At 43.0% G+C, this 12,545-nt stretch overlaps 1 protein-coding gene across 1 annotated transcript in view; it reads left to right on the top strand.

The window, feature by feature from the left end:
- Nucleotides 1–12,545, top strand: part of BCAS4 (breast carcinoma amplified sequence 4) — an 87,150-nt gene that overhangs the window by 47,115 nt on the left and 27,490 nt on the right. The window lies entirely within an intron of this gene.

Genomic DNA, 12,545 nt, shown 5'->3' with positions numbered 1-12,545 from the left:
GAACAAGGTTATCAGAAAAATTGCCCTGATGTAATAAACGTTGCTTTGCTTTTCATCTCCCATGTCTTGAGTATATGTATAAAAAAGTGTGCTCCGTTGGTGCAAATGATAGACTTCATTGGAGGTCAGAGGTAAGGGTGCGTAGTCTCTGGTCACAGTTCTGCAAATCCACCCATGAAATGTTCATTATGCCAAGATCAAAAATGCAAGCACAACCCCATTTTATCCCATAATCCAGGGACCGTCTGGATTGACAGCTGCTCATCTTTGAATTTCTATGGCTGCAAATATTAGACAAAGCCACCTGTTGTCACGCCTGTTTTCAAACCTCTTGGCTGGCTACTCATTACATTCAAGCTTATTGTTCTTACCATGCACATCTCTGCTCCTGCCTATACCTCAGCGCTCAGACCTTCCTTCATGCATTAACTTAAGCCATGCTCCTGCTGAAACATCTCTTCATTCCTCATTGTGGTCTTTGCAGTTTGCCCCATAGCTGTGATAGTGTCTGTTTCCTCATTCAGAGCTTTGAACTCACTTTTCCTGCTGTGCCTGTTAACCTATAGTTTTCCTCTGAAACTTCACTACAGAAATATAAGAAGCCACCTACGACGTCACCAGATCCATTCCCTCTTTCTCTTCACCCTGCAAGGGTTGTATCCCCTTCCTTTTATTTGCCTTTGTGCTTTCTGTGTTATTCTTTCATTATTTCCTCAGTCTGAATTGTCGGTGTCTGGGGGTAGGGAACCTCCTCTTTATATTTACCTGCAAAGTGCTGTGTGTGCCTGTAGCACCCTAAAAAAATCATTTGAAAGAGGCGTGAGTTCTGATTCTAATCTTGGCTCTGCCACTGACTTGCTTGTGTCTGGGATAAACCGCTTAACCCTTTTGCCTCAGTTTCCTCAGCTGTGAAATGGGGGCTGTAGTACTTACCTACTTGCAGAGGTGGTGTTGGGATCAATCTTCAAAGTGCTTTGCAGATATTAACTCATGAAAAGGCAGATCCATGTCCCTGGTTAAATTCCTTTTTTGCTGCTCCAGAAGCACAAAGGAGAGTAAAGTTTCCTTACTCAGGCAGCTCAGGACTCTCCCCCATATGCTAGGAGACATTCCGAGCCATGTCTTCAGGGGAGGGGGAGCTGGAGCCTTCCACACAGAAGCCCTATGGTGCCACTAGCCTCTATCAGGGAGAAAGGTACTGGGCATAGTTGAGGAGCCAGCTCCATAACTGTGACATGAAAATTACTGTCCGAGCAAACTTAAGGAGAAGTGTTTCTAGATATGGTGCTGCTGCATTTAGGACCCCTTTGTACGCTTCTCAAAGGAGCCATATTAACTGAATTCCTTGGCATACACTAGCAGTTTGTCTGATGAAAGATGGTAGGTCTCAAAGCTTTAGATGGGCTGCAGACAAGACTCACTGTCTCAGGATTCCATTTGTGGGGTTTTTCTTGTTTTGTTTGTTTTTTTTTTAAAGTGAGAGACTGTCCCTGGGAGGTTGCAGAATCTTGGTATTGGTGTGTTTGGTGTTGAGAATAATGTGTTGTGGGTAGAGGGGACAGCTGAGAGAAAAATCAAATTATTTCAGGCAGGGTGGAAGATCATGAGAATTCCTGTTATCCAGAACCTGTCAGTGGTGAAGTGTGTGTGTGAGAGACCATGGAAATCTGGACAACAGAAGTATTCCCCTACTTTAAAAAAAAAAAAAAAAAAAAAAATCCGGTGTGTTGAAGACAAATTTAGATGTGCTGAAGATTCATACCATAGAGTCCTTGTTGCTTTATGAAGGCAATTGGACCGAATGTCTTTAGGTTCCCTCAGACTCTGACCTGTAGTCAGGTAATTACTGACCCTCTGAGTCACACACAACAATCTTCAGAAGTTTGAGAGCTGAGGCATGCCTGCTGAGGCTTGAGGCTTCAGCCCTGTGGGGAAGGAGGGCTCAGGGCCCTCCTCCCCACTAGACAGAAGCAGAGGTGATGAGTGTGTGGGGACATGTGGGGTCATATGCCCTCAGATTTTTGCCAGGGTTTGCTGACCCTCACTCTCAGCAGGCACCGGTCATCTCTGGTAGAAGCTCCTAGCCCCACCACCCTACTGCAGGGCAGAAGCCCTGAGCTGCTCTCTCCCCAGTCTGGTATGAGGAGAAAGGAGAGGGTGTTGGAGGTGCTGTGAGTCGCACTTTAAAGAGCCACATGTAGCTTGTGAGCCATGATTTGGCTACCCCTGTGCTATAGCAATGTCTATTGTCATCCAGCCACTGGTCTAATATTCAATACGACAGCAACCAGAACCAGATGCTTCAGGGGAAGGTGCAAACAGCCCTATGGAGGATAATTACAAAATCTCTCTCCATAAGGAAATTGTATTTCAATGTTATCTAAATGAAATATTTGAGTGGTCTGAATTAAAAATTTTCACTTGTGTGGGAAATTTAGAAATTTCAGCATTTCATTCCAATTCAAAACAATTGTTTAAAAAAATTAGCATTTCCTGTGGAACAAAAACTCCAGTTTTTGACCAGCTCTACTCAGAGCTGTACTCCATTAAATACATGTGAAAATGATCAAGTGCTGGGAATAATTAGTCCTACCAAATATCACTTACCCATCCCTCCTTAGTGCTGACCCTGTCCTCTTACCAGACTATCAGATTCCTCTTTTTCCTAAGTGGGTCACCTCCAGTCCCTCATGTCCTTGGAGTTCAGACCTCTGTGGTGCACGTGTCTCTGGAACAGAGTTCCTGAGCCTCTTTGTCTTCTTTGCCTGCTTGCAATGGTGCTGATACTCCCATGAAGGCTCTGAATGCTTCTCTTACGCCTGGTCTACACAGTGGTGGGGGGGGGGGGGTGGATCTAAGTTACGCAACTTCAGCTACGTGAATAATGTAGCTGAAGTCGATGTACTTAGATCTGCTTACTGTGGTGTCTTCTCTGCGGTAAGTCGATGGCTGACACTCTCCTGTCGACTCTGCCTGCGCCTCTTGCCCTGGTGGAGTGCCAGAATGGACAGGAGTGCACTCAGCGGTCGATTTATTGCATCTAGATGCAATAAATCGACCCCTGCTGGATTGATTGCTGCCCGTCAATCCAGCGGGTAAAGTATACAAGCCTTTAGTGTAATAGGCAGGAGCAAAACCTTCAATGGGGACTGTGGGGAAGGTGCATTATTACTAGTTTAGGTGGGTGGGCTCACAGCAGATGAAAAGTAAATGGATTCAGGAGCTCTGGGAACATGAGCAGAGCTGGAGGCCGAGGCAGCAGCAGGATCTAGTATGGATCTGCATTAGGGGCAAGATATTTATTACTACTTCTTTTTTCGTTTTGAAATTGTTGTGTGGGACAGGAACTTTAAGTCTGAGGGATAATTGACTCAATATAGTTCCTGACAGGTTTCAGATTAGCAGCTGTGTTAGTCTGTATTCGCAAAAAGAAAAGGAGTATTTGTTGCACCTTAGAGACTAACAAATTTATTTGAGTATAAGCTTTCGTGGGCTACTTCAAAAACAGACTCCAATGAGAGACTGCTGAATTGGAATTAATTTGCAAACTGGATACAATTAACTTAGGCTTGAATAGAGACTGGGAGTGGATGGGTCATTACACTAAGTAAAACTATTTCCCCATGTTTATTCCACCCCCCACTGTTCCTCAGACATTCTTGTCAACTGCTGGAAATGGCCCACCTTGATTATCACTACAAAAGGTCCCCCCCCTCCCCGCTCTCCCGCTGGTAATATCTCACCTTAAGTGATCACTCTCGTTACAGTGTGTATGGTAACACCCATTGTTTCATGTTCTCTGTGTATATAAATCTCCCCACTGTATTTTCCACTGAATGCATCCGATGAACTGAGCTGTAGCTCACGAAAGCATATGCTCAAATAAATTTGTTAGTCTCTAAGGTGCCACAAGTCCTCCTTTTCTTTTTGCGAATATAGTTCCTGTTAATACATCTGAGTTGAGGCACAAAATCCTGAAATTGGCTAGGCTCACAGGGAACCTACTTTGCAGGAGTCCAGATCTGGGGTCGTGGTTGATTGGTTCAGAGAAAGAAAACTGTCTGGTGGCTGCAAGGCTTTGGTTTGAGTTTCACTTGTGTACTGGGAAACTCCATTTCCAGTGGGGAGGAGCTTACATGGTTAATTTCCATTCCCTGTATGAGGTATGTTCTTCCTCCCTCTTTGCTCAGGGCCTACCTGTTCTTTCAGCCTTTGGAAGTAGTTACCATTATGTGACACTGATAAATAGCCATACTGCAAGTTACTTATGAAAACCAATAGTTTGGAATTGGACAGGAAGGCCTTATAGTAACAGCAGTAAATGCAGATCCCTGGTCTGTGTGTGGGGACAGAGTGAGTTATTGGGTGGAAGGAAAATAACTTTTGTCCACACCAATACTGCATGGTATTTTCTATAGCACCCACCATAAAGGTGATGTTGCTATGCAGTAACTAATACAGGCTGGCTTACGTTTACTATGTGCAGTGTGGCTTTGGAACGTGCCCGCACTCCTCCCCCCTCCCCCTTTGATGAAAAGTAAAGTCTGAGTGATTGTGGATTAAGCTGCCCTGAGGGGATGGTTTCCTGAGCAGAACACACAACCAACAAGTGCTCACCTTGTGACTGAGTTATACTGTTCTAGTGCTGAGTTGCAGTTGTCAAGAATAATACTACTGTATTCACATCTGTGGGTCACACTCATGTTACTTTCACGTTTCCTTTAGCTCTCTAGGACAGTATTTGGGGTACATTTCTCAAGTAGAGGCCCCAGTGCTTCAAAAACACAGAACCACAGAGCTCCTCTCCCTAGATAACTTGGCCTCCTGATAAGGTTTAACTTACTGAAGTCTCTAAAGCTGCCACCAGAGGTTTTAATCCTTCAGGCATGATTCTACATGCCATTCCTTTGAATTTTCCTGTAAGTACAGAATGCTGCATGTGCTTCACTTTGCAAAAGGTTGCCTCAAATTCTAATGGTTTTGTTTCAAATCATAAATATCCTGTCTAGTTTTATCAAGGCCCATGTTTCCTGCTACAGAATGTTGAGTTCCCCTTATTTTTTTATCCTTCACTTCCTCAGCTAATCACTGTTTATGGGATCTTTCAACTGAAAGGTGTAAGTTACAGTTCCCTAAATTGAGAGTGGAGTGGGGGGTGGATCCCACTTCAGATCTGTCTACAGGTGGCTCTAGTAGTTTCTTCACTTCCAGTGTTCCCCTTCAGGAACTCCAGAGCAACTCTGTCTCTCTCTCTTTTCTTTACGTGTATCACACATGATGACTAGATTCAGAACGAATACAGCTGGAGTCTGTGTGCATACTTTGTGCCTTTATTACTGTCATGCTGAGTATTGTCTGAAGGGCTTTTAATGTATCAGAATAATGCTGCTGCTAGCATTCCTAGACAGCCATCACTGATCTGGTAAGCCACCTACCTTGCCTTATAGTACTTTACATAGTCTTAAATTTTCAGTTTTGAGATTTGGTGTGGAGGGATTTGTTTTGTTTTAAGTGCTCTCAGTACTGGTGAAAGGTGTCAGACTGAGAGGCTGAAATCCTCTGTCAACAATTCTCATACAGTACAGGCAGAAACAGTATAAGCTACTGTCCTACCCCATGCCCTGTCTAAGAAAGCACTAATAGAAGTGACAAGGAGTTAGTTACTTATGAAGTGCTATAGGTCTGCATAGAACTGTAGAAACCTTGCCTTGAGGACCTTATAGTCTAGATTAGACATAAACAGAATTCATTCGTCTGGCTGACTTGGTCTTTGGCTTGCTGCTTATACTCACTGACAGGGCCAGCGCCACTTTTGGTATCTTTTGTGGCATGGATGCCATCCCGCAGGGAATTGGACTGAAGGCTCCTATTTTGAAAGACATCAAACAACCATGATACAACAACATCCTTTGCACTTTACTAATTTGCCCCAGATGTGAACCAAGTGATCTAGGGCAAAAGAATCCTGTTACTTGAACCTTTTTCCCTTTTGATTTCTCCTGTAGTTTTGGATATTCAGATTCTCCCAGGGTTTTTTTCTTGGCATGGAGCTATTGCTTTTCCTTTGGGTTTCACTGTAGCTTGACCACAGAAGAGCCATATCATCCCTTGAGTGCGTGACATGAATAGAGATTCCTCATATCCTGGTATCTGTGTTACCTCCGTATCTTACTTGTACAGTTGTTCAAGAATCCTTTCCTGTGAACTGCTCCTCCTGAAGCACTGTCCTCTGGATAGTTATCTTTGTCTCAGCAGTTGGCATGGATTCAGCAGCTGCGCCAGAAGATTCTGAACAGACTAGAGCAATCCTTTTTTAATATCATCTGAGACCTAGAGGGGAGCCTTAATGAAAGTTAATTGCAGGTATATTTGAAACAGACATTAAATTTTTTTTAATTATTTAAAATAATTTTACAGTTATTCACAGCATGATTACACAACATGTAGTCAGCCAGAAGAATTCATTGCATCAGGAGATCATAAGAAACATAGATTAATAGGGATTAGGATGGGATGGGATGACTTTATGTAGTTGTAGTTTAGCATGGTAAGGGGAAGACAGGTATACAGATCTTTATACTTCAAGGCATCAGTTGATCACTGCAGGGGTTAGGAAGGAATTCTTCTCTCACTCTAGTGTACAGCATTGTATAACTAACTTGCTATATCATAAATTATTATTATTAATAATAATCTTTCTTTTAAGTATCTAGTATTGGCCACTGTTGGATACTGAACTAAGTTGGCCAATGATGTGATCTGGTATGGCAAATCCTCTGTTCAGGCCCTTTGTCAGTTTCATTACTTAAGTTTCACTGCTGTCATTTATGGTAGTATTGTTGCTTTTAAGAGGTTTTAAATCAGTGTTATCAACCACTGGCAATGATTTCTCTGAAGTGAAGAGCAGATGATTTTACTTTGAAAAGCCAGAGTGTTTTCTGTCTCCTTTTATTTCCAACTTTTATCCACGTTCTCTGTAAAACCACCAAAACTCTCAACTTTCCACTACGACTGCATTCTTCATCTACTGCTTTCACATCTCTGCACTGTTACTGCACCTTGTCAGTGGCAACTGTTTCCAAGGGCTACCTGGCTTGCTGGTTTAGTGTCTGCCTGGCCTTGTTCAGAGCTGGAACTGATGACCAGCTGCTTCTGCTGTCACTATTTATTTTTTCTAATACTACTACTTTTATATTTCATTTTTTGCAACTTTCCGTTGTGTTAAAGATGCCTATCCCTCCTTCCCCCTCAGGTCCGTATACACACAGGTGCTCTAAAACAACATGATCATTGATGTGAGTGGCTTACTGGTCCAGTATTCCTATAACCACCCTCCTCCAGCCTGTGTACATTAGCGGCTTAGAGCAGGGGTCTCCAAACTTTTTGAATCGCGCACCTCCAGGGCCAGCTCTGGGGAGGCAAAAAAAAAAAAGCTGCCGCCAAAGACGGAGCGGGGAGAGCCGAGCTGCCGCCGGCCTGCTGCCGAAGAATCCAAGGTCCAGGAGCGCTCCTCTTGCCGGGCACCCCCACGGCTGGTCTTGCGCACCCCACTTTGGAGATCACTGGCTTAGAGGGCAGTTCACTGAGAATGTGCTGCCACTTATCCCAGATGTGCAAACCAGGGGAGTGTCAGCAGAACCATCCCAACTCATCTCATCTGCTGTGGTGAAGAGGAGGGATTGGCATCTTAGGAAGAGAGTACCTAGGCCATAGTGGGCTTTATAAATCAATACAACACACTGAATTGCCCCAAGAAGCAGATAGAGTCAGGGTACTCTGGGGAATTATGTAGTAAGTTCCCCATACTCCACACTGCTAAACAAGCACACAGCTACCTTCAGAGAGCTACTGCAATTAACTGTAAGTAAACAGATTAATCAAGAGCATGCTAGTTGTGAAATGATCTCATCTAACCAACAGTCTATATCTTTGAATTGAGGGCCTGACTTTGTGAGTTGCTAAGGGCACTCAATCCCATGGAGGATAGTTTCTTAATTTCCCTTTGGGTATGTCTACACTGCACACTAAACCCACCTCTGACTCAGCTTATTCCCCAAGCTGCCCTTCCATCCACACGCACACACACTAGTTTGATTCAGGTCAGCAAGCATTCAGGACCCAGTCCTAGAACCCTGGTAAGGGGGTGGGTCAGAGCCCAAGTCCCTCTGTGACTTGGGTCCAAGCCCTGTCATTCTGCAATGTGGCTGCAGCTCAAGCCGTAGATCCAACTCGGAAAATCTCTTTAGTGCAGCATCACTATGTTAGCATGGCTGAGGCACCTGGGTTCAGCAATTGTAAATTCAGGTTCACAGTGCAGTTTGGATGCTCAAGCATGGGCTTGGAAACACTGCGTCCACAAGCCTTTGTCCCACAGACCTGGGTTTACTACACATTATAGACATACCCTGAGAGACCTTATTTTTTGGGGTGGGGTTAAGGTCTTCACCATGGCAAAGAAGCAAGTGTGGTCTCCTGCGTGTTACCTTGCAGAATGGGTAGCTCATCTTATTCTTACATTATCTGAATTAAGTTACTTTTTCAGCCAGACAGTTTCTTCTCTACTTGGACATTTTCTGCAATGTTACTACCTCTGTTTGCAATTCCTTTCTGTTAACTTTCCCCACACCTCTCTCTGTTTTCTGCTGCTGAGCATAAATTAGGGTGCTCTCCAAAGACATAAGCATAGGGGACTCCAGGTAGGTTTAACTTTCCTCACTGTATAAGAGTGGCAGTTTGCACCCTTAATTAGTTCTAGTGTAAGATTTTTAAAAGCCTAAGACCCATTGCCTTTCAAAGAGATTTAGGCACCCAATTCCCATTGATTTCTGAGAGTTAAATACTTTGAAGAAATGGATACAAGTGCTTAAGATACTCTGGAGAATGGAACTTTAACATCTAAATCACATTGGTGCTTTTGAAAAATTTATCCCTGGTCAATTTTGTTGTCTTGAACTGGTTAGAATGTGAATGTAAATCTGTTTAAGAAACCAAACAATTTTTAAAAAGCAGAGTAGATACTATTGTCATGATATGAGCAACATCCATGAAGTCAGACTGCTATGGTATTGTCTTAGACTCTGAGCAATTTGGGGCAGCAGCTGTCTATTATTGGGCTCTGCACTGTCCCTAGTAGTATGGGCCCAACTTGGTTGTAGCCTTTAGGTGTTAACTGCAGTACATTTATCTGTGACTCACCACTTAATGGTGATTATAAAGTGGACTCTAGATGATTTTTCCCAGTTAAACTGATTGTCTAAATGCATCTTTCCTCCTACCCCATTGCCTTTCTGGTGGATGACCTCACTACCCCTTCCCTCACTCTAGCCTCTAATCAAAGCATCTCCCTTGCCCCACACTGAATCCTAATCATCATAATACTGCATTGTCCCTAACTCTTCTAAACTCCAGCTTTCCTTTCTATGCAGTCTCCTAAACTGTCCAAGCCCTCAACATCTCCTGTCCTGAGTACTGCAGCTTCCCCTCTGACCTTCACCACCCCCATTGCTTTCCTCTGGTCTATCGAAACTGCAGCTACTAAGGTGATATTCCTTGACCAATTCCTTTAACCACACCCATATGTGCCTTTTTTTCCTCTGGATCCTTGTTTTCTACTGAATCAAGTTTAAGCTTCCCACCCTCACTGTCAGGGCCCCTCCCTCCTCATTTCTCTGATATCCTTGGCCAAAAAAGAGAACTCTTATGAAAAGTGTCAGGGAATCTTTAGCATTTATGCAAAGCACTGTTTTATAAGGGCTCGGTCAAAAGGCAACCACATGCAGTAATTCCTAAGGAAGTAATTTTATCTACTTTTTAAGCACTAAGAGCTGAACCTGTCCTGCTGGGATGCTAAATTTTGCACATCTGAGTTTAGACCAGTTAGCTAATCCCCATGGCATCTACTAGAAGAGGGGTGCACAACTGGTTGAAAAACAGCATTCAGAGTAGTTGTCAGTGGTTCACAGTCAAACTGGAAGGGCAGATTAAGTGGCAACCCGCAGGGATCTGTCCTGGATCTGGTTCTATTCAATATTGTCAAATGTTTTTGGTAATGGCATAGACTTAGAAAGTTTGCAGACAATACCAAGCTGAAAGGGGTTGGCAAGCACTTTGGAGGACAAGATTACAATTCAAAATGATCTTGACAAACTGGAGAAATGGTCTAAAAATAAATAGAATGAAATTCAATAAAGGCAAATGCAAAATACTACACTTAGGAACGAAGTAACTTTTCCACTTGCTACAGCACTGTGTCCCATTCTGGACACCACACTTTGGGAAAGATGTGGACAAACTGGAGAAAGTGTAGAGGAGATCAACAAAAATGACTGAAGGTCTAGAAACCATGAACTGCAAGGAAAGATAGAAAAAATTGTGTTTAATCTGGAGAAGAAGACAGAGGTGGGATATAAGTCTTCAAATATGTAAAAGACTGTTATAAACAGGAGGCTGATAAATTGTTCTCCTTATCCACTAAGGACTGGACAAGAAGTAATGTGCTTAAATTGCAGTAAGGGAGATTTATGTTACAATTAAGTTTTTCCTAATGTCTAAGGATAGTTAAGCACTGAAACAAATTACCTAGGGAGGTTGTGAAATCTCCATCATTGGAGGTTTTTAAGAACAGGTTAGACAAACAACTCTCAGGGATGGGTCTAGATCAGTGATACTCAGGCCCCAGTCATTCAGCAGCCAAATTAGCAATCAACATTACCCGAAAGAGCCAAAGTAGCATGAATTATTTGTTTCATTTACTATAGTACTATATATACATATTTTAAGAGTATGACGGGGGAAATCTATATATCTATCTCACAGCAAAATGACAGACCAAGTCTTATTATTTTAACATAGTAAAAGCATCCTGATTGGTTAGTAACTTAGATTGGTAAATAATTAACTCATGCAGTGTTTTAATATGTGCTGCAAAGAGCTGCAGGAGACACATTAAAGAGGCACCTGCAGCTCATGAACCTCCATCTAAGTTTCACTGGTCTAGATATGATTTAGTCCTGTCTCAGTGCAGGGGACTGGACTAGATGACTTCTCAAGGTCCCTTCCAGTCCTACATCTCCGTGATTCTAAATACGCAGCACTGAAAAAATGTTCACAGCAGGCTTTTAGTTGCAGGCAAAAGAGCTTAACATGTAAAGAGAAAAAGAGGCAGGGGAAGTGGTCTAGATTGAAGTAGGATTACTAGAGAGAGAACAACCCCCAGGAGTGAATAGTTACAAGACCAGACCTATGAGGAAGCCTGCTGGATGAGTGGACAGAAGGTAAGTTGGTGTAAGTGGAGTAAGTGCATGGATGGGTTGGGTTGGGACTTCAATTTGGTAGTAGGTAAGGAACATGCAAAGAAGGTAATATAAGAATATATATGGGAATATAATTCCCATAATATAAGAACTAGGGGCCACCAAATGAAATTAATGGGCAGCAGGTTTAAAACAAATAAAAGGAAGTTCTTCTTCACACAGTGCACACTCAACCTGTGGAACTCCTTGCCTGAGGAGGTTGTGAAGGCTAGGAGTATAACAGGGTTTAAAAGAGAACTGGATAAATTCATGGAGGCTAAGTCCATTAATGGCTATTAGCCAGGATGGGTAAGGAATGGTATCCCTAGCCTCTGTTTATCAGAGGGTGGAGATGGATGGCAGGAGAGAGATCACTGATCATTACCTGTTAGGTTCACTCCCTCTGGGGCACCTGGCATTGGCCACTGTCGGTAGACAGGATACTGGGCTGGATGGACCTTTGGTCTGACCCAGTATGATCTTATGAGGTGATATGGTATAGCTACCACAGCTTTTTAGAGCCCTGGAAGTTAGTCTGGATGGCAAGAGAGGGAATTTCAATAGTCAAGATAATACCACAGTTCTCTACTGCTGCTTAACTATTGCTGCATATTAGTTCCAGATGCTTTTGACTATTTTTGAATGGCTTGTTTGGCACAACAATGAAAAGAGGAATAATGAAAATACAAATCACTGCAAGAGAATAGCTTTGTATAAAGGAGCAAATTCACTAAAAATGGCAATTTGGGGAAGATAGGAACCCTGCATGCGGTTTTAAGACCAGGAGACTCTACGTGAAATAAATTGCATTAATGGCACATTAACTCCTAACACTGAGACATGAAGGCTAGGAAATTTGACTAAAAACTGCACGGACGATGATTTGCCCAAATCACCAGAAAAAGAATAAAGTCTCCAAGTCTTAAGAGCTTTCTAATGCTGGGCATCAGTGTCCACCATGATCTGGAATGGAATGTGAAGTGAGAATTCCTAGCGGCAGAGCCTAAAAGGATTGTCTTAAAGGTTTGAGATTCAATGTGGTGATAGAAAATGACCTGTATCCTGATGCATTTTCTGTTTCAGTACTCAAAGTAACAAAAGATGATGCAGGATCAAATTCAAATGTGGTTTAGTAGGGTAGAGCTGCACTGGCCTGGGTCAGCTGACTGGGGCTCATGGGACTAAAAAATTGCACTGTAGATGTTTGGACTTCGGCTGGAGCCTAAGCTCTGAGGTGCCTCTTTGAGACCCGGC

The sequence above is a fragment of the Eretmochelys imbricata genome, chromosome 13 (genome assembly GCF_965152235.1).
Source record: "Eretmochelys imbricata isolate rEreImb1 chromosome 13, rEreImb1.hap1, whole genome shotgun sequence".
In the NCBI taxonomy this organism is placed as follows: Eukaryota; Metazoa; Chordata; order Testudines; family Cheloniidae; genus Eretmochelys; species Eretmochelys imbricata.
Note: the sequence above shows the minus strand (reverse complement) of the source record. Positions and strands in the feature narration are given on the sequence as shown.